This window comes from Agelaius tricolor, unplaced genomic scaffold (assembly GCF_023055355.1).
Source record: "Agelaius tricolor isolate 1412-34295 unplaced genomic scaffold, bAgeTri1.0.p SCAF_12, whole genome shotgun sequence".
NCBI classification, from domain to species: Eukaryota; Metazoa; Chordata; class Aves; order Passeriformes; family Icteridae; genus Agelaius; species Agelaius tricolor.
Window position 1 is genome coordinate 2,002,917 of NW_027269272.1, and position 27,795 is coordinate 2,030,711.

The window sequence follows — 27,795 nt, forward strand, 5'->3', positions numbered from 1 at the left end:
GTGGTGTTTTGTCGATTTCTGCAATGACAGCAACATGCCTTTCTTTGCTACATGTGTATTAAACAAGATGCTCCTTCTTAACACACCATCAACTGAGCCGTGTTCCTTTCATTATCATTGCCTTCCTCATTACTCCAGATGCACCTTCTAAAGGATCCCTTATAGGAATATGTGGATTGGTACTTTCTTGCACTTGTATGACTGCTGGTGCATTTCAGGTTGTGCCAGCTTTCATTATATTGGTGCTCCATCATGGAAAAATTGGGCTCTCTCCTTCCCTTTCTGCAATTTTCTACTTAGGAGCATTAATGCATTGTTACAATTTTGCTAACATTAAGCAAATTGTTAAAAGGACTTTAAAAGTCCTTGTAATTGAGTGACAGATGCTTATGACTGAATCAATTTAAATATTCAATATAAGACTATCAGGGTAAGACTACTAAGTATTTTGATCTTGATATTCTGATTCTGCCAGTGCTGATTGACTGATAAGGCAGTCCTATACAGAGGAGAAAAATTAGAGAAGTGAATTTTACCTCTTTATCCATTTGATATAGGCTGGGGATTTGAAGAAAATAAATTATTCATAAGCAGTAGGAGGGATTTTTTTTCTGAATAAAGAAATTGCAGAGTTGGAAAGAGTAATTCAATAATGTCATATGAAGCAATGATGTGATATTGACTAGAGACCAAACAACATTGAATCCAAGTGACTTTAATATGTAATGTAGAATATGGTAAGTAAAATATAATACATAAAGCATATGTACATTAGATATGACATATATGAAAAATAGTTAACAAAATAGGTTAAACAGCATATAAATGCATGTATCTTAGTTACATAATAACCCATGTTTGCACTGAAATTTTATTAATCTGCTACTCAGATTTTCAAAAGGTACCTGCTTGAGATTTCTTCCCCATTCTTGAACTTAAGTTTGCACAAATCCTTTTTTAAGCATGTGTATACACACTTATTATTATAATATTTATATGTACCATGCATATACATTGTCAATCAAGAAGTTTTATTCTTTTCCTTAAGTAGAACTCAGAATATGTAACATTGTTCTGTCTTAAATATTCCTCATTTTACCTGCAACTTTATTGTGCATCCTCTGCATTTGCTGTAAAATGTCAGCATTTCCAATATCCTGCCACCAAATGCTCCAGCTTACTGAGAACAATGGAATATTGTGAGTGAGGCAAAGTATTGCTCTGGGGCTTGTGCTAAGTTCCCATCCCTTACATCTGACTGGGATACCTGACTGCCTTTTTAATACTTTGCTTTTGGAAGGAGCACTTACCTGACAGTTCATGTGGGTCTGGTACTTCTTCCTACACTTTTCCCAGACGTTTTTACTAGTATGAGATTATTTGCACTGCAGTCTTTTAAAGGGGTGCATGCTCTCTCCACTCATAGCAGTACATATGGGTTTGTTAAGGGTACTCAGGTACCTGGTCTTTGTGCTGGGAATTCCAATGAATTCTGTATTAAAAGAAGGAAGGTCAAGAACTGATGTCTTGAGAGGAATATAGTTATATTTTAAATAATTTTTCCAGAACAATTTTTTTACATTTTAATAAACCATAAGATGAGGAGAGGGGGAAACCCCTTTTTTCCTTTTTTGGAGGCTGTCTTCAGCATAAAGATATTGTTCTTTTAATTATTATTCTGATCTTTGTCTGGACACAACCAGTCGTTGCTTCCAGTCTTGCAAAAACAGGACAAGAAGTAGGTGAACAGTTTCATACAAGCTGCTTTGAAGTTTTGTACCCACAAAAATCTGAAAAAGTCTTCATATTTTATCTTAATTTTCTGTTACATCTATTGAAAAGCTAAAAAATCTAACTCCAAAGGGGAATGACAGTGTGTTAGGCTGAATGCAGGCTGAAGAAAGCTGTTCTCACAGCTACATGCTGCATGAGAAATTGAATACTTTCATGCAGTGAATACTAAAAATTCACAATAATTTCACCAGCCTGTCTTCATTTGTTAGAGCTGTTGCTTGGGTAATATAACAAGTTTAATTTAAAGATTCTCCTTTAAACTCATGTACAGACAATCCTAGTAAACACCTTATTTAATATGACCTCGAGGAGGGAAATTTTCTCTTGGTTCTTTAAATGGAGATTAAGCCCCAAAGATTTTTGAGCTTTCCCCAACATTGCATCAGCAGCCATGCAGCTCCACAGGGAGGACTAGAACAGACTACCCACAAGCATTTTTTCCATGGTGTGTAATGCAGATCCACAGTTGTTCTTTTGGCAGCAGGGATTGAACCCAGGACCTTAGAGTGTCAGGGTGCAAGTGTGAGGAGGCTGCACAGCGAGATCACTACCCTGGACTTCTGGAGAGCAGATTTTGGCCTCTTAAGGAGGAATCTGCTTGGTAGGATACCATGAGGTAAAGCCCTGGAGAGAAGAGGGGTCCAAGAAAGCTGGTTGATACTCAAGGATCATCTCCTCCAAGCTCAGGAGAAAGGCATCCCAAAAAAGAGGAAATGAGGTAAAAAGGCCAGGAAGCCTGCATGGATGAACAAGAAGATCCTGAACAAACAGAACAAAAAATAAGTTAATAAGAATGGATGCAAGAACAGGTGGTCTGGTAGGAATACACAGAAATTGTCCTCACCAGCACTGTCCAAGCAGACAGAGATCAGGTGAGGAAAGCTAAAGCCCTGATAGAATTAAATCTGGTTAGGGACAGCAAGGGCACCAGGAATAGCTTCCACAGGTATATCAGTGATAAAAGAAAGATTAAGGAACTAATGAGCCCTGTTTGGAAGGAAACATTAGACCTGGTTACTCAGGACGCAGAGAAAGCTGAGTTACTCAGACTTTTTTTCATTGGTTTTCACCAACAGGCTCTGGCCACACTGGCTGAGCCACAGAAGGCAAAGGCAAGGATGCAAAAATGAAGAGCTTTGCACTGTAGGAGATCAGGTTCAAGAACATCTAACCCACCTGAAGGTGCAAAGGTCCATGGAATCTGATGAGATTCATTTGCAGGTCCTAAGGGAAGTAGTGGAAGAAATGGATGAGCCACTATCAATCATATTTGAGAAGTCACGGCAGTCCAGTAAAGTTCCCAATGACTGTAAAAGGGGAAACATAACACCCATCCTTAAAAAGGGAAAAAAGGGAGACCCAGAGAACAACAGACCAGTCAATCTCACCTCTGTGCCCAGCAAGGTCATGGCACAGATCATTGTGGAAACTGTGCTAAAGCACATGGAAAACATTGGAAGTGACTGGGACAGCCAGTAAGACTTCACTGAGGGCAAATCATGCCTGACAAAGGGAAATATAGGTTGGATATTGGGAAAAAGCTTTTCACTGAAAGAGTGATAAAGTTCTGGAATGGCTGCCCAGGGAGGTGGTGCAGTCACCATCCCTGGGTGTGTTTAACAAAGCCTGGATGTGGCACTGGGTGCCAGGGTTTAGTTGAGGTGTTGGGGCTGGGTTGGACTTGATGGTCTTGAAGGGCTCTTCCAACCTGGTCATTCTGTGAAGTTTGGTGGTGTTACAGCACGAGTGGACAAGGGGAGAGCAAGTCACACCTACGTGAACCTGTGCAGAGCATTTGACACTGTCCCATGTGACATCCCTGGCTTTTAACTGGAGACTGGAAGGACCACTCAGTGGGTAAGGAAGTAGCTGGATGGTCACACTCAAAGTGTGGTGGTCAACAGCTTGATGTCCAATTGGAGAGTGACAAGTGACATTCCTCCAGCTGGCTTTGGGACTGACCCTGTTTAACATGGACAGTGGGACCAAGTGCACCTCAGCAAGTTTGCCCATGACACCAAAGTATGTGGAACAATCAACTTGCTGGAGGGAAGGGATGCTATCCAGAGGACCTGGACAGGCTGTTTATGTCAATGCTGAACCTAGACACCAGGAGGTAAATAAAGTTGGACAAATCATTTGTTGTTCTGTGCCTGTAGGGTAGGAAAAATAATAGTCTCCACCACAATACTGTCTCCTTGCCATGCGGGAGCAAGATGACTTTTTCTTTCTGTTGCCTTTGTTTTCCTCCATGAAGTCAGTTACTCAACCTGAAATCCAGGGAAGAGATGTGCAGTATGCTGCAAGGAGGAGAAATTCTGCCCATGGACCTTGAGGTCCTCTTGTCCTTCATTACAAGAGATGTTGGTGAGCTGAAGGAGGCTACTGTGGTAATTACAAAAGGAAAGGGATCACTTGTGTGAGGAACAGCTAGTTTTTGTACAGACTGTCTGTTGCTGGAATATTAAGCCCTATGTTTATTATTATTAGCTCAATTCTAATGTGTCACTTAGTATTCTAGGGGAAAAATGCCTGTATGACAAACTCCTTGGCGTTTCAGGCTTTTGTAGGTTAAATGACAACTTCAAAGCAGTCTTCAGAAATACTGTTGTGGGCCATGGAAAAGGGTCTTAGACCCTTTATATTCTATCTTTTCAGGAGATTCTTGTGGTAAAATGAGTGCATTCTCAAAGTTGATTTGTGCTGGCAGTCTTGGAGTGTTGGAGAGAGAAGCTCGCCTCTTCATAAGTGTCAGGTAATACTGAGAAAGCACCATAGCTAGGGGACATGATATCAATTTATAGCTTCCTAGTCCTGCTATATCATGCATTTTAAACCCAGATTCTGCAAAATGCAGACATCTCTTAAATACTGTGGTTATATATTCTTTACATTCTTAATGATCAAAGGTAGAAATTAACTTTTGACATCAAAATTCAGGCATTTAATCTAAGGTATTTTTACCTTGCTGCAGTTCCCAGCCTCATGTCCTTCTTTCACTTTTCCCCATGACAGCAAATCTCAGGGCAAAGATACTGCCCCTAAATACTGTCCACAGCAGGATACTAACAAGGAGATTGTAAAGATCTCTATGAACACACCATGACTACAGGGGATCATTTAATCATCAGGTTTCAAAGCATAGGGTTTTTTTTCAATTTATTCTCAAAATATGAGACAGCCAAGACCAGGTTTGAACTGAGGTATGAAAATGACTGTTAAACTAACTCCAAGAATGCCACAAAAAAATGTAAACTGGATTAATAGCATATCTTATCTTGTACTTTGAGAACAGCTTTTCAATTAGAAAAGGAAGGCTTCATGTAAAATTAAGTGCAGCTGTTATCATGGATATTAAAAACATGGTTTTGCTCATTTAAAATGGAATCAATTTATCTTTTTGATGGTGATTTTTACATATAATTCATTATTCTACTCACCACTTCTGCTATGATAAACACTTATTTTTGAACGATAGAGGGCATTCTATGTTTTGCTTCCTGATATTTTTGTTTGTTCAAAAAATACCTTTTCCTAGGCAGTATCTTGCCATACCAGTGTAATCTGCAGTCTAGAACCTTGTGGCTTGGTTGCCATAAAATATATAAAGCTTTTCTCTAAAATTAAAGAAAAATCAGTACAACAGAAAACTATTTTACCTCTTCACAGCAGCTTCCCAAATGAAAGCTTATTCTGCACATACCTGTATTTTAAAAATATATTGATATTTTCATTTGTTGTGTGGCATGATATGACAGATATATGCTATGATTTTTTTCTTAAACCTTATCATGGCATGAATTTTTTCAAAATCCTACTGAACTTGGGTGTGGTTTTGTTTTTAAAAAAGAGTATTAGTTACCAGCCATCTGCAACTATGGCTTCAGGGGTGTGTGGTTGTCCAGAACTCCTAACTGTGCCTGTCATTCTAACACACTGGCATGATTTTCTGCTGCAACACTTCTGGTGAGATCTGCAGAGAGAAATCCTTGTTGATTTTGGTCTTGATATAGCATCATGGAGCTGCCACGCTATGCTGTGTTGGGGGTACGTCCGTATCTACAAACAGATTCTTCAGTGTTGCACCTGCAATATAAGCAAAAACATCTTAAATGTTCGCATCTTTGTTTCAGGTTTTTATTTAAAATATATTGGGGAGTGAATGAAGGAAAACAACTAAAACCAGAAATAAAAACTAGCTACCACCAGAATGCAACCAGGGTCAGATTAGCTATGACATAAGAATTTTCTGTTGTTTAGACAAACTAGTCTAGAGTAACTTGTCAACTCTGCACCATATGCCATCTGCAGCTTCCTGCAAGTGTTTCCTTAGCAGGAGTTTTGTCATTAGGCTTCTGAATTTTCATGAGATAAGTAAAGCAACCCCCAAAGCCCTCACGATTTCTAAAAATGTGGTTATAGTTTTTCATTATTTTTTCCAGTGATGCAGTGTAATGGTTTCCCAGTCTTTTTTGCAGAGGAATCTCACTTAAAGAACCAAAAGTGGAAAGCTACAATCAGTTCTGGTTTTGCATTCATATTCTCCTACCAACTTCAGCTTTCCCATTGCCCCTCTACCCAGCCCAGATCTCTCAGCTTTCCCTTTCTTTGTTGTTGTCCTGTTCCTTTCCTGTGACATCTCTGTCTCTGCTGCTGTCACAGGCAGCAGTGGCTCTAAAACAGAGCAAATACATTAGGACAGATCAATCTGTTTCTGGTTTCAGTTGTGTCCCCTTGCAGGCAGAGTCCTTTTCTTTCTCAAGCTCATCTAAATATTTCTCTTCATGGGTTGGAAGGCACTAATGTAAAGAAGTCCAGGTTGAATGAGGCAGTAGAGGGAAGAATATGCCTACTCCTCCCCTGGATGGCTCCTGTTAAGCACCTGCCTAAGGAACTCCTAAAAATATTATCAGATTAGCTGAGACAGACCTGTCTGGTGTGTTGGGACTAACAGGCTCCCATGGATGCAATTCAGAGTATGGCTCTTGCTGCACTCCTGATTCCCTTGTGCCAGCTGCAACCTCTGCCCATTGTGAGGAGCAGGCTCCAGAGCTGTGACTGAGCAGTCTGACTGATGTACAGGGCGGAACTTGGTCACCAAAGCCATCTCTGTGTCAGTGGGAGCTTGCTCTTGCCCAATTATCAGTGAAAGCTCAGAAGCATGAAAATAGGGTTAGAATTTCAACTGATAAAAGTCACCCCAGAAACCAGAAAAAAACTTAAAATGTGCTGAGGTGGCTCGCTTAAGTAAAAATAGTTATTGTACCCTTACTATCTTTATATTTCATGTAACTGGAAATATAAGACATCTTTGTACTCCTTCAATACTCAGAATATTACTCCTCAATGTTCTTACTCAGGAACTGGTGCTTATGGTCTCCTGTACATGACCAGCTTGTCAGTGTCCCTAGGCAGTAGCAGAAATGACTCCCCAGTTTGTGCCGTGTCACAGTGCTGGCAATTGCTGCATTCCTGCCGGCTCTGCTGACCCGGGCACGCTTCCCGAGCAAGGAGGAGGCCTGATCCTCTGAGAATCCCGAACACAAATACTGCAGCGGTATTTGGCAGGCCAGCGCAGGAATTCGTGATATTCATAAGCTTGCTACAGTTTGTTTTCCTTGATCTGGGGGCTGTTTTTCCACGGGTTAGTGGGCAGCCATGAAGCAGTTTCCATTCTGGCGCTGTTGGGGGGAGCGGGTCCGCCCCAGCGCTGAGCGGGCTCTCCCCGCGGAGCCCAAGCGCAGCGCTGCTGGTGGAGCACGGACCCCTCGCGGCTGAGCTCCGGCTCCATCCCCTGGAGCTGAGCGGGCTCTCCCCGCGGAGCCCAAACGCAGCGCTGCTGGTGGAGCACGGACCCCTCGCGGCTGAGCTCCGGCTCCATCCCCTGGAGCTGAGCGGGCTCTCCCCGCGGAGCCCAAACGCAGCGCTGCTGGTGGAGCACGGACCCCTCGCGGCTGAGCTCCGGCTCCATCCCCTGGAGCTGAGCGGGCTCTCCCCGCGGGGCCCAAGCGCAGCGCTGCCGGCGGAGCACTGACCCCTCGCGGCTGAGCTCCGGCTCCATCCCCTGCGCTTGTCCCCTCTCTGAGGCTCTGCTGCAGCAGCCCCAGGCTGCTGGCTCCGAGCTGCAGCATTTTTATATAATAGATGGGTTTTGTGATTGGGCTTCCCATGAGAGGATTGATGAGGCCAGGTCGACTGCAGTGAGGAGTTTGTCAGGTTGACTCCCAGGTTGTACAATTTTTACAATTTTTTGCTTAGAGGAAGAGTTTCTTCACTGTGCCCAAGTCATTCAGGATGCTTGCCTAAAGTGAGGGGTTTGGCACCTGAAAGTCCCCATGTAACCTGAATGTCAGCAGTTCCTGAAAAATCAAAGAATATTAATCTGTCTGGACAAATGTTATGAAAATCTGCTAAATGCAAAGACCTTCAGCTGTTTGGATTGCTGTGCTTCCTTCTGTTGAGTGTACTCTGCGAAGCTCCCAGTGTGTGCCCTGTCATCAGAAAGGTGTTTCTGCCAGTTTGTTAAAACAATGTTGTTTGCAGATCTCTAAAGCCCCATCTGCTGTGAAAAATCATGCCAAAGCTCTGTCACTGTGGTGAAATAAATAAGTGTCATCCATTTTACAGTGAGGCAAGTAAAAAACATGAGGTAGTCATGTGGTTATTCAAAATACTACAGGTCAGCATCAAAGTTGGTAAAGGACAGGGAATTTCTTAAAGTTCTCTGCTCTGGGCCCCGGGACATGCTGCTACACAGCCCAGAGAACAAGGGCAGCAGACAGTGCAATGGCTCTGGTAGCAATTGTGGAAAACGTCCACCATGCAGGTCTTACCTAACAATCTGAATTGCAATGAATTCAAAACTCTGCCTGTAATCGCTGAAAGTCTGAAAATATCTGTGAGCATCTTGGCCTTCACCGGAACACAGAAAGGATTTTGACAGTGCAGGTTCCGTGTTCAAGTGTCCTGTTTACAGCTGTGTCAGTGGGCACAGGTGAACACTGCTCTGGTCTCACAAAGCTCAACATGAAGGACTTTAATGATGTGCAGGTGTCCCGTTCTATGCAGCAGTGTCAGCTGGTGGGCACGAGGTGGCACAGCAGAACAGCAGCAGGGGGAAGAGGAGAGGCTGCAGCAGGGGCGTGGGAAGGTCTGGTGGCTGAATTTTCACATCCCGACTGTCTGGCAATTGCAGCCTGTAAGTCCCGATATCATCATCCCTACTAAGTCCCCAGAACCCCTGACTTTTTAGTATTTCCCAGGCAGCAGCACAGTCATTCCATCTGCAGATTCCATAGAGTTTGAGTGAATGTCAGTTCTTACTGGCATTATTAAATAACTCTGTTCCTGAGCTGCTCCCCTTTTATGATGTTTTCATGACATCTCCATTCTACCTGCAAATTAAAACTGTTTGTGATGTGTATGTGATGTTCCAGCTCTCTGTTCCTTCCTCCTACAATCAAAAAACATTTGATGTTTTTTCTCTTTTTTTCTGGTGTGACATTTATCAGTTGAATTCATAAAGCCTCGTTGTACAGACTTTGAACACTGGGCCTTTAAGGCCAGAAGGGATGTTTTGCAAGATCAATTGCTTGTGTGCCTAAGGAAATCAGTTTAAAAAATATTTGATGTAGCCTTTGCTACAGAGAAGAGCGTCTTGGGAGTTATTAGTGTCAGGAGCAAGCTAGAATGTAGGGCCACTGTGCCCCTAAGGGCTTGAGATGCAGAATCTTGCATTGTAAGATTTCTCCTTCTCTCATCTGGGACAAAGATATGCCTGTTATGTCAGCCTGAGAATCAAGAGCGATTGGATGAGTGAAATTGAACGTGTATCTGATGGAAGATGGGACTAATATGGACTCTCCAAGCTGGAGAAAACCTGCTGATTGCAGTTGAAGAAAAATGGGAGAAGCTGATTCTAAGTCAAGAAGTCTGACCCGGAAGTTGAATAACAATATCAGTTAAGAGATTAATACAGACTTCATCTGTATTACCTCCACCTCTGCCCCACCACCCCCCAAAAAAAGCTGATTAACTTAGTAGGCATTGGGAATGGGAAACTGAGGCAGGCCCTTTGCAAGAGCTGCCTCTACCATGAGGGAATGCCCTGAAGCATTCTTTGTCTAGCCTGGTCATTGAACTGCTGTAACCTTGATGCCAAGGTTATTTAATAGCTCTGCTATCATGCAGAGCTAATTGCCCTGGCTGCTTGTGTAGATTGACAGTTAGCTGGGAATTTTATGATGGAAGAATTTTCAGATGGGGAATATGCTGCCTTTCAAAAGTGTAAATATTATTTGTGAAAACTCAGTTTTACTGGAACAATAAAATATGCTTCCAGGAAAATAGAAAAAATGCTTCACTACCTAGAAGATTTTACAGTAGAACAGAATTGATCATAATCAGCATGCACAGAACAGAAAGAAATTCTGTCTTAATGGTATGTTGTCGAGATATGCAAAAACTCTCTTTCCACAAAAAGTATTGTTTTAAAAACTGTAATCATGAATTGGCTGGATTTTTTTTTTAAAAATTGAGGGGTTTTATTTTCCAGTAAGTTCAGTTTCAGGGCACGTACCATTTCAGAATGGCACCTTGAGCACACTACTGCACACTAACAAAAGCAAATACTGTTATTTCTATTCAGAAATATTTCTATTTTGTAGGAAATTCCCAATACTACTAGGCTAGATTTGAATCCTGTTGAAGACTGACCACTCACATAGAAATATTGCAGCTGTGCTGGTGCTCTGTGAGCTCAGAGGATCTCTGTGTAAGGGACAGAGGACCTTAATGCTGTAATATTATATCTCTGCACATTGTGCAGTTTTGTTTGCTTGTGGAATGCAGATTCTCAGTCTGTGTCAGAATGCGCTTTAGAAAAAATCTATTTCATGTTCCCTGTTCTCTTCCAACCTCTATATGCCACTCCAGAAGCCTTAAGAAGCCCAAGCAGTGTTTTCTAGGTAGAGTAGGGGTTCCCCCATGGCTCAAAGGCCAGGACTGTTCTACAGATTTTGTGCTGGCAGAGTTATGCACAGATCAGCACCTGGGGTGTGACCTGACAAATAGTTATGTTGCCAGAAGTCACTTGTGCATAAAAACCAACTTGTCACTTCCAGGTAATCAAGATGTTATACTGTAAAAACCTTTTTTTGCTGTTATAAGCTGCATGTGCATTGAAATGCTGTGCCAGCATAATATACTGCATAATATTATAATACATGATCCTGTGCTGACAGAGCATTCTGAGTGTGGACCTAGCCTGACTTGCTAGTTCCTTCTTTCCCTGAGTACACAACGGAAAAGGCACAGAAAGAAAATAAGGACAGAGCCCCTTTAACTGCTTCTTGCTGGAGAAACAGCCCTGTAATATACAAGTGGTTCTTGGTTGTTCTCTAGTTCGGAACAGTTTGTGTCTGACCCCATAACTCAGTGACAAACTGCAAATTTTAAACCACTCTAGCCACTTTTCCCTGTTTTCTTAACTACATCACATGTGGTTTGTCAGAAACCAGTATTCTCTTCCCTCATGATTTCATTCTTTCTGTAAAACTTTGTATTACTTCAGACCCATCACAAAAAATTTCAGAGCAGAAAACTAGTTCAATTAAATATGTTATGAGCATGTGAACAAATGAAACCATCAGAATGTGATAAAATAACTGATGCATTGTATAGAAATTTCTCTTCATTTTTTCCTTCATCTCAAGTGGCTTGAATAACATCCTTCTGAAATGCTATGTCTGAGAGAAACAGTGTGTGAGCTCTGTTGTGCTTTGATAAATATGATCCCTGCAAGTTTAAATATCATCACATGCTTACTGCACTTGATTATGGGGGCAGGGACAGGCCTCAGAATCTCTAATTCCAAGCAAAGTTTGCTGCTCTGCTGTCTGCAGCTTGTTTCTGTCCTCATTGTCTGCTTCACAGCTCATGTTCAACCTCTGAGTCAAGGTCACAGTCTGAAAATCAATTTTCCATGCCTCCATTACGCCTTCCTCAACCTTATTTCTTTTCTTATCTCTCTCACTGAAAGAGCTGCCTACCCAGCTAAGGCTGGAGCATGGGACAAGTTCACATGTGCAAAATCTCAGCCAAATAAGAAGCCTATAATGAAATAATCTGTAAATAATCTCTGCCCCAGCTATCAAGAGCCTTTCAGATTATTTATATTGGATAGTCATTTCAATCTCGTCAGTGCTGCATTGTGCTGCTGTTGATTGAAATGGTAATGAATGCAATACAGTCTCTCAAATGGTTCAGTTTTTTTAAAAAATGCATCATTTACAGGCAGTTAGCAGTGTTCCAATTGCATCTGGCTCACTGATTGCCAAGTACAAGCTGGCTGTGTCTGCAGGGCACAGTCAGTCTGGTTTGCAATGAACCCTATGTCATCTTTGTGTTCACATCTATGGTGTATTTGCTGACTGGCTAAAGTTAGGGTCAGCAAACAAGCTCCCAGCACCCGAGAGTAAGTAGCAAACTGCTCTAAGTATGTTTGCAATTAATTGTTCTGAGCCAGCTCTTTTTCTTTTGCTGGTACAGCCCACTATCTTGCAAGTCACTGCACTGCTCTTTGACTCAAAATTCTCTGTCCTCATATGCAGGCTGTGTCTGCATCTGTTTCATTCTGCGCATAAAATCCTTTTTTATATATGTCTAAGGCTGTAGCTCATGTTCTGTTTATATTACTTCTAAGGTATCAAAATTTGCCTTTCCTCTGGCCTTGATAAGCACAGTTTTGCCTGTTCATATCTACTCAGAATACTGTCATTCCAAATCAGTGTTTTTCTGTTTGATTATGCAAACCCAACACGTGTTGCTTTGTGTATTTTCCCTCATTTATCCTATTCTGTAAGAGCCATGATTTGGTTGTTAACACCCCTTCCAAGGAATCTGAGGCCAATCTCAGCCTGTCAGTTGTATCCTAGTCTACTTAAATACTGATTGGTGTTTATGATTAATCAACAATTAGAGTCTGCCCTCTCTCCTTGTTACACTTCCAATGAAGAAATGTAATGTTGTGTTCCATGGGGCTTCTTGTGTTTGGAAGTCCATTCCTAAAGGTATGAAAACCTCGATGACACTTCAAATTCTAAAGGGCCAAAGGGTGCTCTCATTTTTCTTGTACTGTTCCATCTGCCTGTGTCTGTTTGTTTTGCATTGTCATTTCTAGACATCATTTCTAGTCCTTTGGAGTACAGCCCCAAAACTTGATCCTGATTTATACAGCATTTAACATGTGAGGAGGAGGGTAAATGGTAGGAAATCAGACATTCAGGTCTGGAATATGTGGTCATGGCAGCAACAGAAATGGTTACATGATCTTTACTCTTTGTTCCTGCAGAACTGAAATTGCAATTGACTTTTTTTTTGCCTGAAGGTTTTCTATGGTCAACTTTGTGCTTAGAGCTTACAAAATCCTCCTCATTTTTACCTCTTAATGTATTTATAAGGCTAATTGTGTGTTTTGGTTGTAAACAACCATTATATAGGTCTGTATAAGTTTTTGCTAAGCTCTGCTGGAATGGAAATCTACATGAAGCAGTGATGTGACACACAGGGGAACAAGACTTATTTTCCATCTGGAACAATTCCAGATGTAAAATGAATGCTTCCACTCTCGGTAACAAATTAATATCACTTCCTCTTATTGAAGAAGGGTGGACAGCAATAAATAGAGCTAGAGAGAAATTGCCAAATATTACATAAAAATTTATTGGCTTCATTTGAGCCATGATGAAATAAGGCAAATCCTTTACTTTTTCTGCCCTAAAACATGCTGGGTCATGCAGAGTTTAAACCTAAAGATGTAAAAATAAAATGGAACCATTTCCAGTACAGAAGATCAGCTGACTTGTTGACACTTTAGCAGGGGAGTAACCTTGATTGGGACAGCGTGTCATACTGGGGAAGGAACACTTTATTCCAGAAACACATGAGCAGGGTTCAATTTCTACCAGAACACCTCCGTCTGATAGAATGGGAAGGCCTGCAAAGATACCAGCAGCTGCTTGGTGCCAGGGTAACATGCACCTCTTCTTGGGAGAGGTCTAAAACTTCATCTGTCTCTCTAGTATCAATTCAGGAGTTTTCTGAACTTGAGAGATGGTGCCTGCCTGTGCTCAGATTGGAGGAATCCTCCTGAAGAGGCTTCTTGACATGCTAATCTTTTCCAAAGAAGAAAACCATACTATTTGAGAAAATTACACTCTCAGAGGGATTTATTAGCAGACAAAAAAGCCTTGCTAAGTTCTTATTCTTGCAGGTGCTTGATTCACACATGGCAAGAAAGGTAGACCAAGGAAGCCATCCATGCCCTGGGGCTTTCAAAACTGTTGTGGTGTTTAAGGAGCAATTCTCCAAAAATGCCTCAGTGGAAATAAAGCTAAAGAGATCAGGTGGAGATATCACAGACACATTTTATGAAAAAGCCTTTCCTTAGGATTTTTTTCTCCTGAGAAGCTGAGAGGCCGCAGGAACAAAATGTAACCAATGGTTATCTGCTGCTGTGGAATGCAACAGGTGCATCTGGGATTGGGCTCATGGGGTTGTTTCTAATTAATGGCCAATCACAGTCAGCTGGCTCAGACTCACTGTTATCATTCTTTCCTTTTGTTATCATTCTTTCCTTTTTTCTCTATTCTTAGCCAGCCTTCTGATGAAATCCTTTCTCCTATTCTTTTAGTATAGTTTTAATATAATATATATCATAAAATAATAGAACAAGCCTTCTGAAACATGGAGTCAGATCCTTGTCTCTTCCCTCATCCTAAGACCCCTGTAAACACCACCACATGGATTCATTAGATGGTGAGATCTGGTCCAGGCAGCCCAGGTTTGCTGGTTTTGGCAGGTATCCAAATTATAGCACCATCCAAACTGGTAAAAATTTGGCTCTGAGGGAAATAGTGCTGTCATCAGACCCTTGACCTCTGTCTGTGGTGCTTTGGAGAGAGTGCCTGTCCCAGCAGGTGGATTTGGATCCAGGTAGGGGAACAAACAGTACCTGAATAGAGGGCTGAACTGGGGTACATCCTTTATGACCCCATCAGACCAGGCTGGCTGAAGCTTGTTCAGCTCCACTGGCACTGCTGAGAGGTCCCAGCTCTTTATCAGCCAGGGCAGCCTTGGCAGCTGGGCTTTATCTTTTTGGTCCTCAGAAAAGTCAGGCAGTGAGGACTCTACTGTGCAGTTTTCCTTTATGCTCCTGCCAGTTTAATTTGTTTCACTTGCAATAGGAATATTTTCTTCAGTTGACCCTCCCTCACCTGGTAACTGTGTTTCTAACCACAAGTCACATCTTTGACCTCCTAACAAAGAGCCAACGCATTAAAGATGCATGAGGCCCTTGTGAGGGGGCAGCTGAATGGCTGCATTAGCACCAAGGCTGAATTATTGATAGAAGGGGTGACTTTTACTTTCCTTTTAGCTATTGAATAATAGATTAAAAGCTGCTCAATAAGATTATTTTCATTACTCACAGAAATTACTTGTTCAGTTAAGAAGAGTGAGGAGAACAAATGAAAAGCACCCTGGGGTGGCAAATACATTAGACTTAAAATGTTTATGTTCTAGAATATTTATTAATTTTAGATGAATTTTTAAATAAATGTTTTGATTTAACAGAAGTAATAAGGAATGTTTTGTAGAGTTTAGGAGATAGGAATAGACTTTTTAATGATATTCTCAGTAATACTTATGAATAGAGAACAACTAATGTGTCCTGTATTAGGTGGTGCCCATGCTAACCCAAATAAGAAGTGTTATTTAACAGTTGAAATTGCCAGACTGACTAATACCTGCTCTGTAGAATTATGCTTTTATTGAATCCCTCTGTTTTCCTGTACATGGTATGCCACGCTGAGCTGTCACCATCTATGCAGTCCTAGAGAAACAATAGTTTGTCTGGTTTTGTTTTTCCTATTTAGTTTGGTGACAGTAAAAATACTGCCCATTAAATCTTTTCAGGGATCAATAATCTGTTGGCTTTCTACACAGCCTTTGGCTCTCCTGGCTGGTTATTGCTGTGGCCAGCAGGATTCTGCTGCAGATATCTTAAGTCAGACAATTCCTCCAAGGAGGTATTAGACGTCATGGTTGCCTACAATTTGGAATAGAAAGTTACTGCTCCATTTCCACTTGTGCTACCCTCCTGCAGGGCTGAATGATGTTGGCTTTGAACTGGACAGCTCCTCTTCTGTCAGCTTTGAAATAATTTCAGCACAGACTCAGCAAGTATCAGGTAGGCTGGCTGGGCAGTTTTTTACTTACATCCCTGAGGCAACAATTTGAAAAAGAGGAAGAAAGAGCAAATTTCCTTTAACTGAAATAATGAAAAATAATATATTACAGCTTCTAAGGAAAAGTAGAACTTTCAAAATAATGCATCTCCATTCTTCTGCTGGTATTTTATTAGCCAAAGAATCAAAAGTAACACAGCCACCAGTATTGCTTCATATAAGTACCACAAAATGTTATGATTTAGTCATGTTATGATTTAGGCACTGATTTAGAACCCACTCAAATCTCTGAAAAAATCCCATGGACTTGTGACAGTGTCTGCAACATCTGTTGACGGGAGCCATTCCATTAAATACAGAAGCCAGGAGTGGATTTATGTGGAATTGTGTCTGTTAGCAGGCACTCAGTTTCCTTACAAACGCCTAGCTGACAGAGAATGAACAATTTCAGTGCACCTCCCTGGATGACAGCCTCAACATCCAGCTCCAATCTCCACACATGTTCAGATCATGAGTTCTCTACAGGGATGGGAGGATTTGGTGAATTTTGTGATGCTGAAGATTGTCTGGTAAGAAGAGAAGGAAGGCAGTGGGAGTTCACTGTGAGTAGGCTGCTGAGTGACTATTCCAGGGTAAAGCAGAAATATGTACCACTGACCTACTTAGTGCTGAAAGTCTCCATATTCCATTATTGATGAACTGATCTACTTAATGCCCTCCTTGTTGCCTACAGTTAGCTCAATAGCAGGATGATTTTGAATATTCCTCCATTTCTTTTATTCATGTAATTAGAATTTCCCTGTTTTATGGCCTGATAATCTGATCCAAAGGAATAGATAGAGCTGAAATATATAAGCTGAGTCATCATTTTGGATCTGCTTTTAAAAGCTAAATTTAGGCACACAAGACTGTAAATTTTAGTCTTCATGAAGCACTGAAGGTGCTAAAGTCTTTGAGTGCTTTAAGCTTGCAGTTTAGAATGGATCCATTCTGGTAGAGTGTTTCTTAAAAGACAGTTTTGCAGGATTCTAAAGTATTGGCATTGTATTTTTGCCCTTTTTTGGCATTGTTAGTCAAACTCCAGCAACAGATCAGGTTTTTCATTATTAAAGAAACTCAGTTGCCTCTGACAGGATAAAAAGGCAAATATTCTAGGAATTTCTCACTTTTAGTATGTATTAAAAAGATCTATTTTCAAAACTTGCTTTTAGGTTCAGTATATGTCATACACGTAATGAGAGAGATGCATATAAATTACATCTTAACTAATATAAGTGACTCTCTTCACATTGCTGAAGGAGGTGATTTAATTTTGGAAGTTAACTTCTTTTTTTAACTGTGAGGCTGTGAATCTGACAAACGTCACTGTCAGCCATGCGTGGGGTAGGGAGAAGGGAAAAGGAACTCTTCCTGTGCTATGTTTAGCAGTGTTCATGACATAAATACAGCAATTGTCCTGGGCTGTAGTAAGTTCTGTAAGTTTTATGATGCTGTTATTTAGAACTGCCTGTATGGCTTTGTGGGTTTTATGCAATAGCAGTCTCTTATAGAAAAAAAAGAAGGAAAAGCAGTGAGTCATCTAGGATGTGCCTTGGTAAACACCCCAGGGTAGGCAAAGTGCAAATGCCCAAATCACTTCCTTTGAGCTTTGTAACATCTAGGTTCCTGCCAGATTTAATTGTTTGCATTGCCAGTGATGGGGTACAACAGATCACAAGGGCTGTGAACAGTAGGGCAGATTTTGTGTAGAGAGATGAGCTCACTTCCCTTCTTCTAGAAGAGAAATGAGTGCCTCCTTCACACTCTGGTAGTCCTGAGTGCCACAGAACTTAAGCCATCCTTGGCTTTTCTGCCAGGTGAAAAGCTCATTTTAGCTAAGTTATTCTGCAAACCCGTCTGTGGTTTAACATACTCCTCTTGGGACACCAGAACCTTTCTCCTAATGCTAAAGGTTAAATACACCATTTCTGTGGGAAGTCTGGCAGGTCTTTTTGTCAACAGTTATTACCAGGAGTCTGGTACTGGAGCAACAGATCTTGGATGCAGGCAGACCTGCTTGGACAAAGATGAAGAACATGCAAGGTGCTACTGGGGTTACTGGTTCTGCTCTGAAAGCAGTCTCAGCCCCGAGAGAAATGAAAAGATAGGAGCACAAGTGCAGCTGAGTTTTCTTCAGTAGCACTTGAACTATGCCCAGCACTGCACTGAATGAAGAAGACAGTATTTCTGTGTCATCTTTGCATTCTTCTTTTTCAGTCATCAGTGTAGGCTTCTCTGTGCTCTCTTGTTTCAGACCCTATAGAGTTGCTCTGCCAACTGGAAATTGGCCAGTATGAATGTGTGACAGAGATGTTGCCAGATTTTGATTATACTGTTGAATGTTTTTTCCTCACCACCCAAGTATTCCCTTGCCACACTGAGTCTTTGAAGAGAGGATCCAGGGGATTTATGGTCCTTAATCAACCCTAAAAATCTGTCCTGTCACTTACTATCACCTTTACTGCCAGTTAACGTTGCTCACCCAGTGCTTTGTAAGAAAATATTGAATCACTGACCCGTTTTCATGTCACAACTCAGCACAGGCTGTTTTGTAGCCCTTCCCCCCGTGTCCAAAAATTAGGACACGTTATATTGTAAACTTGCATGTCCATTAAATGATGTGAATATAGAATGGGTTGCACTCTCTGGAAAATTAGGTCCAAGGGTGCCCAGTTGCAACACAACCAGCTGAATATGGCATTCTTCTTGCTCCTGACCTTCTGGGGAAGGGAACTCTACTTGATAAAGCAGAGTACTTCCACAGCTATAATTTGTGTTTAGTAAGCATTTGTACTCCTGCAGATGAATCAGCTAAAAGGCCCCTACAGTGTAAAAGCCAATCTATGCAATATGCAACCATCCTGGTTTATTTAAAAGATGAAAAGTGGCTACTTAGACATCATCACTCAATCCTGTGTCTATTTCAAGTTTCCATTTGCATCCTCTTCAGAAAGTCACTTAAGAGGTTAAAAGGACACAGTAAGCAGGAGTAAGTTTTCTACATTTTATGGCCAAAATTTCTAAAAAAATTTGGAGAAGAAGAGAAGGTGATATCCTATGACACCTCAGTTCCACCAGTAGGTATCTTACTGCAATTCCTTCATATGTCAGAAACAGTGTGGCAGCAGGGCCAGGGCAGTGATTGTCCCCCTGTGCTGGGCACTGCTAAGACACCTCCAGTCCTGGGTTCAGTTTTGGACCTCTCACAACAAGACATTGAGGGGCTGGAGTGAGTCCAGAGAAGGGACCAGAGCTGGTGAAGGGGCTGGAGCACAAATCTGATAAGGAGTGGCTGAGGGGGCTCAGCCAGGAGAAAAGGAGGTGCAGAGGGACCTTCTTGCTCTCCAAAACTCCCTGACAGGAGTCTGTGTCTGTCTGTCATATCTGTCTGATCATAACTCTCTTCCTCTCTCATTTATGAGAACAGAATTACTCAGAAGTATTCTTGAATTATGGAAAGTGTGAGTTCAGCCTTGTGAATTACTAGGAAGAAATTCCAGAATCTTGTCATTTCTGGTTGTTTGGTTTTGGTTTTTTTCTACAAATTGAGTCTAAGCCTTCATACTTTGCTATTCTTTGAAGCAAACCTCATTGATATGAGACGTTTTCCAAACTTGGAACTGTAATAAAAACACAAAGATTTTGGTTTTAGTTAGCTCCCATGGCATAAACCACACAGGAGTTAGAGAAATTAGTGAAGGACTACATACAGTGTGCTTCATGCTGTTAGGTATTTATGTTCACAGAAATGCAGTTAAGAAATAATTCCAAATTATAAACTGATTCAGAGTTGCCACATTAGAAGTATTTGACAGTGGAGTGCAAACCAGAAATCAGTCCCGCCATTGACCCCTTCCCATCTTGAGAAAATGGATTTGAAGAAAACCCTGACCTTTAGGCAAAATCAGATCTGTTGTTAGCCAGCATTGTTTGGTTGATGCTTTTCCCTAACATTGGGTTGAACTTCAGCATGGTTCAGTAGAAGGGAGTTTAGCCTATTACTAATAACAATTTTATATGTTCAAACTTTCAAGAAGAGAGATCAAACAGTGGTCACAGCAAAGCAGAACTGAGTTTTTCTAAAGAATCAGAAATAGCACCACTGCCTAATAAAAACCCAATGGTCAAATCTCTACTTCTCAGTTATACCTGGGCAAATGCTAGTTCTGCCAATTAATGAAAGGGAAATTTGAAAGCACTCCTGAAATATTGGCAAATTGTTCTAATAATAGGACTTTACCCATTATTTTTTCAATACTCTAATAATGGAACTGCACAAGTGGAAATGTGAAGAAAAGAATTAAAGTTACAGGTATGAACTTTTCTGGTTTTTTGGATGAACACACATTTTTTAATTCTCACTGAGATGGATTTTTCAGGTATACCTCAAAACCACAAATATTCTGTGTGTCAATAACTTAGTAGATTTTTCAGTTGATTATGCTGCTTTGGATATTTATGTTACTGTAGACTGAGTTACTAGTTCCTCTAAAAAGTCATGAATCCCCTCTCAGAAAGCACAGTAAAACAAGAGTTTCAGCATTTGTGTCACTTATTAATAGTTAGGTCTTAACTGAGTTGAGGTTTTTCTTGCTGGGTGCTACAGAAGGCTGCCTTCATTAAGGATTTTTTTCCACCTCTGAAGTGGTTTGTACTGGGCCATTATTCCTCACTGCATTGTGCTCACTTTATATTTTTGTGCCTTCAGTTCTAGCACCCAGAGGATTGCTGTGTGATACACTGAGTGATAAATTGCTGCCAGGGGGAGTTTATTGATCCCTGTGCTGGGAATGATTGCCATATGACGTCCTCATTCGGTAACAGAATACTTTCTATAGATTTCCTGAGCTGAATAAATAAAATCAGGATTGAGACAACAATGCCTCTGGTCAGGCTGAAGGTGAGACACTCTCTCTGCTTCAAGGCAGAGACACAGGAAAGAGGAGAGCAGATGCACCAGTAGAATATGATCTCTAAGTCCCTTCCTGGGAGACCTTCCTGAAGTCTTGTGGCTTAGTGTCCAAACAACACACCAGCAAAGACAGAGGGAGGTGGATAACAAACTGTTCTCTCTGCAGCCTCTTTCCTGGGGCCAGGAAAGGTCTGCATCTCCTCCCCTCCCTGCAGAAAGGAACCAGGGCTAAGAAAGCTGAAAGAGGAGGCAGAAGCACAGCACAGGATTGTGAAGAGGTTGAGTCTGATGAATAGAAGGAAGAAAATTTGGCATCATATCCTGATGGAGGATGCTCAGGGTCTACAACTGCCTAAAGAAAGGTTTTTTTAAAAAGACTGTTTTTTCTGAACAGGGTTGTTACAGAGCAGTGAGGAAGTCAGTCTAAAACATATTTAGGATTCTTGTCCCTTTTTTTACTTAACAATAGTTTGGCACCATAAGGGTGCAAATAAACTCCTCTATTCTAAATACATTCTCTCCCAATTTCTGTTAATTTTAAATATCTTTTTAATAGCATTTTTCAAAGCCTTCATGATTAATTAAGAAAAATAATAAAAGAAGGTCAGTGGTAATTTAGTAACCCACTAATTCTTGTAACTCAACATTAGGAGGTGGCAGTTCATTGCTAACAATGCTACTGTTGTCTCTGTCCTTCTAGGCAGAGAAGCAGAAAACATTTCCCAGCTAATTGGAAGCTACGTGCAGTGCTCTTTTTTAAGGCATGGATGGAGCATCCCATCAGAAATGCCAGTGGCCAACAGTGTAGTTATTTATAGAACCAGCCCCAGTGATGAAACAATTGGGCTGCTTGGAGCCCTGGGACTGCTGGGCCCAGCCCAGCATGGAGAGCATAGCATGGCTGGGCACTGGAGCAGATTGAGAACAGGGAGTGTGAGAGGGCAGAGCAGGGCCTGTGCTCTGTAGGGAACAATGCTTCCCAGCAAATCCCTGCTTGGAGTCAGAGGGAGCGGTGGATGTGCAGTGACAGCTCATGCTCCGTGATCCCTAGAGTGGGGATTAAGCAATGCACACACAGGGCTGGCCAAGGTGCCTCACGATGCAAATCCGTGGGAATGTGCTGTGTCTGGGGTTCTGCTCTCCCAGAACTTTGGCTTGTGCTTCTCAGCTGCTCTGGCAGGCCAGGCCAGATGGAAGCTCTTCCATGCAAAACATGTTTGGTCCTACTGCAGTGCTCTCACAAAAGCCCATCTTTTCTTTGGTTTTTTCACCATTCAGGTGTTCCCAGCCCACTGAAAAGCCCAAGTCATGGAGAGCTGTCAGCACTTGAAGAAATCAATGGAACCCAAAACCAGGTGTTTTGTTGGCTGAGGAGGACCAACTGTTTTATACACTGTGTGTGTGTCCTGGGCATATGCAGGAAAGAGGTATGTGACCTTGAGAAGTCCAACCAAAGGGCCTGTAGCCAAATTGTGCTGCTAAGATCGTTGCCAACGTTTCACTGGTAGTTTTCCCAGGTACCGGTGCTTCATAAAAATCTTCATTGCCTTTTCTAAGGTTACATGGGTTGTAACCTTCCTGTAACTTCCTGCCGTAGTCAGCTCAGCTCAGTAACTGCAGCTCAGCACAGGGCTGGCCACCACCTCCAGTTCCAAATTCAGTCCATGGCCTCCTGGTTTGCCAAAAGGGCCAGCTGGTGTACAGCGTGCATCCTGCCCAAGCCAAGGGGTGCTGGCCTGCAGGGACTGTGTCCTCCTTTGGCTGCTTGCTCTCTGCTGGCTTGCCTGGTGCCCAGCACAGGTGAAGAGAAGCCCAGCTGTGCTGCTCTGGTTCTCTCCTGCCCTTAATCCCCAAGCCTGGTCTAAGGGCCATTGGACACTTTTAGAAAAGTAACTACTTTTTAAAAGTAGCTATTTTACAGTGCAATTCTACAGGAGTCTGGTTGTACCTTACAAGTATTTATCTCCAAGGATTGAAGTGTATCAAATGGGTAAATATAATGATTGACTTTCAGCATAAAGATCATTGTGTTTCCTAGATGAAAAATTGTAATTTTAGTCTATCTGCAGCCAGATGATTTCTGTACATTTATTTGAGTTGCCTCACTTTCCATTCCTTTTGATAGACTGTAAGGTATTACATTCGATAAAGAAATGGAGAAAGTGAGATGTGGGTTGTTTTTAGGATTATGAGGTTTGTTTGTTTGTTGTTTTGGGGGTTTGTTTGGTGTTTTGCCTGTGTGGGCAACTTGGACGTTCAACTGTCTGTCTGTAGAGAATCCAAAACACATCTGAGGTCATTTTGCTGTTCAGGATTAAGGCAATAATAGTATCCAATAATAGTTAATACAGTTACAGATTTTTTCATTTTCTCTTTATCAAATCAAGGGAGACAGCACACCTCCTGACACAGGTCACATTTGAGTGCAGGGGAGAATCCACCCTGCTGGTCTGGGAAATAGAACACAGTGTGGCTCACATGAGCTTGTACGTGATGGCAATAAGTGAAATTGATTTCTGACAAAATCCCACAGGTACTGAGAGCAGTATCCTATCAGCTTCAATCAATAAAAATTGCTAATTGTGTTTACTGGTTGTTAGGCTAAAAATGAGATGCAGGATTTGGCCTTGCAAAAATACAGCTTCCCTAAAACAGTTAAGGCACAGAGAGGAGCAGCAGGATGGGAACGGTGGTGTGGCAGACAGTGGTGACTGATAGGGGGTAAACCAAGCTAGAAAGAAGAGTAGTTTAGTGGAAGGGGATTAGAAAAGTGGAACCTTTCTTTTCTTACCATGAAATCCAGAATTTTTTAAAGTACACTGCAGAGCAGTGGTTTGCCAGTTCATGGTTCTGAGGTTAGTACTGGTCTATAAAATTTTAAACCATGGCTGATTGAATAATTGAGGAAACAGAGAGAGAAAAATGCATTTTTTCAAGAAAACAAACAAAAAGTAGGAAAATGGGAGTAAAGTATCAACATTCAATATTCAGACTTAATTTTATTTAATTTCAGTTAAATGAAAGTTGCCTGGGCTCTGGACTTCTTTTCAAAGCCTGCTTTGTATTTGGATTATTTTTAATATTTAAGACCTTAATGGCCCTTTAATTGAGTAAGTTTGCAACATGCTGCAAGAGACACTAGACTTTCTTTAGAAATAGTAAACTGCCCCAGCATTTTATGTTTGCATGGGTGGAGGGCTATTTTATTGTACCACTGTGGGTCAAGGGCATTACAGTTTCTAGAGAGACTGGTGGGTACAGTTTATTTATCTTTAACAATATAAAATGTGAAGTTCAGAGGTCAAGGGAGCAATAGAGAGAAATCTTCCTTTTAAGTGTCTGTTCATATATTTGTGTCTATAAAATCTCATAAAAATTTCACATTTCTATCATTCACATTATATGACCCTCAGCAACAAATGTCATTTTTAAAATAACCTCATCCATTCTTAATTTATGTTTCAAGGATTGCATTCAGTCATACAGTTTAACTCTCATCACCTTTAATAAACACTAATGGGAAAACTGACATTCCTTTTTCGAGCAGAAAAATTATTAATTAGTTATAGTGCATGATTTTAATGTAAGACAGCTTTTGAATTTTGGAAAAAAAAAGCTGAGGGCATTTTTAAATGTGTAAGTATTATTCAAAATTTTACAGATTATAGTTGAGAGTACTTTTGAGAGCTGAGATGATTCAAGTACTATCTTATTATTGATTGAAGCTTTAAGAAATCTAGCCAAAAAAAGAGCCTTGCATTGCAACCCTGCTGTTTCCTGGCATCCTTTTGCTATCTCAGTAGCAAACCACTTCCAAAGAAATAAGCACTCTTGCAATCCCACCTAACCAACCTTGTCCTGATCAGATGGACTCCCTGTAAAAACACACAGTTGTTATTTGGGAAGCAACAAACCTGGGGGTTTTGCAGGATGTGTTTTTTGGGTGGTTAGGCCACTATCTTAATTATAAATGGGTTTCAGGGAGTTGGTTGCTATAGCAACAGTCTATTTAGAGCTTTTTTCAGAGTGAAACCCTACTTGTCTGTATGTTCAAGAGAAGACAGAATGGCTAAGGAAGGAAATGGAGCTTTTATTTCTCCAAGAGCCATAAATTGCAGCATCCTCTATTTAAAGTACACAGATGGAAGAGCTGCTCCTTTTCCTCAATGTTTTTTCTGCTGCTGAGAAGCCCCATTTGATGCTTGAGTAAAATACAACCTTCCCCTATTTCAGAAATGCAACTGCACCAGGGTTAATTAAGGCTAATACCCAATCAGATCTTTCCTAAAAGTGCAGCTGAAAGCAGAGGACACAATCTCCTTGAAAAGCTGGAGCTGTGAAAATTTCTGATGCAGCCTTGTGCCTCATGTCTCCTGCAGCAAATCAGGGTCCCTCTCCATCTGACTGAAGTCAGATAAAATTTCTCTTCCCATTGATTTCTCTGCAGCTCCCTGGCTGTGTATCACAGACCCAAAGCCACCTTGACTTGATTTTCTACCCTCTGTTGGCTGTGAGGTGGAGAAACATAACAAAGGGGTTAAGGAGTGTCAAAATTCCTTAATCCTGCCTGGCCCTGGGTTGTGATCCTCCCACATCCTTCAGTGACTGCACCTGTGCAGTGTGAGCAAAGCACAGAACCCAAGTTCTGGGGGGTTAAGCAGAACCTGGCTGGCATTTGCAGGATTTGCCTCTGGAGGGGTTTCCAGGCTCTTCAGGGTGGGGAGAATTGTCTGGTAGGGGTAATGAGCTGCCAAGAATTGTCAGCTTCACTCATATGGGAAAGGAAAAAGAGTTTTGAAGTAGGTTCAGTCTCCAAGAGGGGGCAGAAGGAATTTAAAGCATGTGATAGGGAAGGGTTGAGCCTGTCTGGAGCAAGGAAAATGGAAAGTTGTCATGGAAGGATAAGAAATGGAAAGAAAGAAATCAATTTGGAAAGGAAAGTATTGAAGTTGGAGAAGACTAGTGAAGAGGAGATGGAGAAAACCCCTTTCTTTGTTCTCTATAAGACAAAGAGGACCTTCCTTTTTATGGTTCTCCAGTAATCTTTCCTGTATCCTGACCTGCAGACTGACAGTTTCTCCTTGGACAATATAATCACCCCAAGGTGGAGGATAGCTGATTGTGGGAAAAGAGAAATTGCTGGCTCTAGTATCTTGGTGTCATTTGTGCAGTTGTCATCCCTGGCTGACACTATTATTAAGTGCCACAAGATCTTTTAAGCTTTCCCTGAGCAGGTCTGCCACATGCATGTAGAGAGAAGCTCAGAATGTTGCCTTACTCCACAGGAAAACCCCAACATACAGCACTTCCTTGTGTCTCTCTCTCCTGAACTCTATTTCTGTCCAAAAACTGTGAATATCTTTCTGACCTTCAAATGTAAAAGAGATGCAGTCCATGATTTGAGTGACAGAAGAAACTTGCCACACCAGATGTGTACAGTCCAGTCTTCCTGCAAGAACTGACCCATAGGAGAGTTTACTTAAAACAGGACAGCCTTCCATAAGACCTGATGGGGAACTGTGCTCATTTTGGGCATTTCATTAAAACAGTGCAGGCTCCCAGTGCTCCAGTGCTCATGACAATGGTCCTTTATGCCTTTCACTGGATGATCAAATTTTTGATCTTTAATTAAGCCAGATTTAAAATTATCTGTTTGGGTTTGGGGTTTTCTTCTTGTTGTTTTTGGGTTGGGTTTGTTTGATCAGGTTTTTTTGGTTTGTGTTCTTTTTTTCTAGAAAAATACAGAAAAATCTATTGATGCTGGGGAATTCTGTGCTTTCCATCTCTTTGAACTGTGTCTTCATTTACAGAGACCCCAGACATAAGTACTGAGGCATAGCCTCTGCCCTGAATCACAAAAAGTCTGTCATGTCCCCAGTGTTGCTAGACAAAAAGCACAGTGCCTGTTTTAGGAGCAAATAGATGTCAGAAAAGGAGAACATTCAAAAGGAATATTTTTTTAAATTTTGCAAAGCAAAGCTGATAAGTATGGCACAAAAGACACAAGATTGTAAGAGGTGCCTTAAAGACATTAAACTATGAAAGGTTCATAACAGAAATTAGAAGGCTTTGAAGTTCCTATGCTTAAGGGCATTTGGAAAAGGGAGCATTAAACCCAGACACCCAGAAGGAGCCAAGGTCTAGCTCAGACAGTGCTGGTTGCCAGAAGATAGGAGATTGATTATTTCAGGTTTCTAAATTCTCCATTTGCCCTGTTTCTGACACTTCTTTTCCAAACACATGCTGCAGCCCATTGGCAGAGGTAGAATGCAGAGTTTTCTGGAAGCCTCTGTTTCTGCCCCTCTGCATTCTCCGATGGAGGAAATGGAATGAAATATTTTATACTTGAGATCCAAAAAGCTGAGGTTTCCAGGCTCTTCACCCTACTTGTTTTTTACTTGCTGGCTTGTGAGTATAAATAAAGCCATTGGACTCTTCCAGCCATTCTCAAGGTGAGGATCTCCTTTGCATTGTGTTTCTCCATGGCTGTATTCCAGAGGGGGCCAGATTCTCTCCTGTATGAAAGAAGCAGCCTGCTCTGGAGACAAAGCTTTCACTTTCCCCTTCTTCCCACTCTTATGCCTTCCTGACCTGAAGTGAAGCAGATTTTTTCAGAATGAAAACAACTGATTCATTTAAACAAAAAGGGCCCAATTCCCTAATTCTATAGCCAAACTTCTGTAGCCCAAATCTGACTTATATTTTTGCACTTCAGTGTCAGACAAGACACTAAGCCTCTGAATGAGCAGTTAGTGTGTTTGCATTCTGCCTTGACTTTTCCCCATTTCTCATACAGAGGCATTG

The 27,795-nt window shown here is 41.4% G+C and overlaps 1 protein-coding gene across 2 annotated transcripts in view; it reads right to left on the bottom strand.

Moving 5' to 3' along the window:
* Window positions 1-699: 699 nt before the first annotated feature.
* The window catches only part of AMER3 (APC membrane recruitment protein 3), a 42,199-nt gene continuing 15,103 nt past the window's right edge, over window positions 700-27,795 (bottom strand). For both annotated transcript variants that reach the window (XM_071437096.1, XM_071437097.1), the window contains exon 3: window positions 700-5,880. The gene's annotated coding sequence lies outside the window, so the exon portion shown is untranslated. The remainder of the gene's footprint in view (window positions 5,881-27,795) is intronic.